The 2,169-nt window shown below is 28.2% G+C and overlaps 1 long non-coding RNA gene across 1 annotated transcript; it reads right to left on the bottom strand.

The window, feature by feature from the left end:
- Positions 1 to 584: 584 nt before the first annotated feature.
- Positions 585 to 1,818, bottom strand: LOC107866511. Its single transcript, XR_001672968.2, has 2 exons — positions 1,652 to 1,818; positions 585 to 819 (listed from the first exon to the last, which is right to left on the bottom strand). It is a non-coding gene; the product is annotated as an uncharacterized LOC107866511 (long non-coding RNA).
- Between the last annotated feature and the right edge of the window lie 351 nt (positions 1,819 to 2,169).

Raw genomic sequence — 2,169 nt, 5'->3', positions numbered from 1 at the left:
AATATATGTAGGTCCGCCCTTGATATTATATATGCCTAGATATAAAGTTAAATGATTATTTTTACCTTTGGATATTGCTAAGACATGTCGTCTGAAGAAATATAGCAAAGAAGTATCATAAGGACCTGTTTAATTAAGCAAGTACATTTATCCGTTGTTTTTTCATAATGTAATTACAATTTATTTTTCAGTTTTATTTCATTTGAACAAATATAATTATATCATTTGACATTATTATTTTATCGACCATCCATTTCCCTCCCCTATCGTCTTGATGTATACAGGGTGTAATTAATTACTCTATTTTAAATACGTCCAATTTCATACTATTCAAATAAATAATTAATTAAATAAGCATGTCAAACTAAGTAACTATATTCAATAGTAGGATGCCATTTTAAACTTGCTCTAGTAAATTATTGCAAAAGTATGCATGCATGTTACACTCTCAAATTAAATTGCATTAGACGTGATAGTCATTTATAATTCTCATTATGTGGCCATAGAATGAACCTTATATTAGTGAACAATGAGCTAAAGGGCAGATTTATATATACTCAGTAACCAAGACAAAATCAAGAATATTATGGAGAAATCATATAATATATTCATATTTTTCATTTATTTAAACACATGTATAGCTTACACGTACATTATATTAGAGGAAAAAGAGATTATTAGTTTATTATTTTATAGTACTAATAATTAGAACTAATCACAACACTTTGCACAATTTGCAAGCAGCTTCATAAACTGGACCAATGTTATCTCCGAACCATGATTGGGTCACCAGCATAGTTGTACCTTGAGCTTCATTTGCTGCACAATTAATTAATCTTTAGTAGTAGAGAAAATTTGAGAAACAATTAACATTTAGGCTAAATTCAACGTCTTTAGCTAGATTCTGTTAAGTTTTTTATCCTGATTTTCTTACCAAGTTTAAGTTTTACTTTTACCTTTTCTGAAAGAAAAATATAAAACTTTTTCATATTTGACAAACTTCTTTCTAGAAGGAAAGATTTTTGAAACCCTATAAATAGAAGACCCCCTCATATCATAACACAATAGCATCTACAATATAGTTCTCAAAAGAGTCAGGTTTAGGGGGAATTTTTTTCTCAAATAAGTTTTAGGTTTTTTAATTTAGTTTTTAATATGTAGGCCAATTGAATAAACCATATCAATAATATATTTTTCTTTGTCATCTGAATTATGATCATCTTGGTTTGCAAACTGTAAGCTTCTGCATGACGCCCTATTTATTGTTATCGTCATAAATTAGACCGTTTATATATCCTCGTTGTTAGAAATCATTCGTATTTATCCTTAATTTTGACATAGATAAAGTTTTAACACTTTTTCCATCTTGCTTTTGATTTGCTAATGGTAAAAATGTATATGAATGATCCCAAATGTGACGTATGATAAAGACACTTTTTACTTGTAACAGAGGCATCCTGTTATATGGTGTCAATAATTAAAACTCTTCCCTGCATAATTACATATATTTTCAATGTATTAATTTAACTTTCTTTGGTGAGAATTTTAGCTCTGTTATTAATTCATATATATAATGCTAGATCATTAATTTTTATTTTTATTTTTAATTAAAACCCTTTCCAAATGAGCAAAAAGGTGTAGTAAAACTTACATTTGAGTGAAGGGCCAGTAGATATGTCCCTAGCAGCAACCTCTGAAGACATAATCATCAGAAGCACAAACAAATAAAGTGTTATGACCAAAACATTTGTCTTCAAGGCCATTCTCTTTTTTTTTGTGTGTGAAATGAACTCTAAAAATATTGATGTGGATGATTACAGTTCCTGCAATTTTTCTCCTATTTATAGAAATTTTTAGATTGAAAGATTTTAATTTGGTGACCAAACTTATCTTCTCCTTTGGGAAACTTTAAGATAACCTTTTTTCGGAAAAAGTTAATGTTATGGGATGCTTGTTGTTTTTAAGTACTGTTAATAACTGTTTTTTTTAAAGAAAAAAACTATAAAACAATAAAAAAAAGTTTCTACAAAATAGAAAAGTCATAATACATAAACATGACTTTTAAATTGGCCTTAGCTGACATCTATACCTTCCAACTTTCGTTGTACACAAGAAGACACTTAAACTTATATAAAGTTGAACAATCAGACACGTGTGTGCTATGTGACA

Source organism: Capsicum annuum, chromosome 3, assembly GCF_002878395.1.
Source record: "Capsicum annuum cultivar UCD-10X-F1 chromosome 3, UCD10Xv1.1, whole genome shotgun sequence".
NCBI classification, from domain to species: Eukaryota; Viridiplantae; Streptophyta; class Magnoliopsida; order Solanales; family Solanaceae; genus Capsicum; species Capsicum annuum.
Note: the sequence above shows the minus strand (reverse complement) of the source record. Positions and strands in the feature narration are given on the sequence as shown.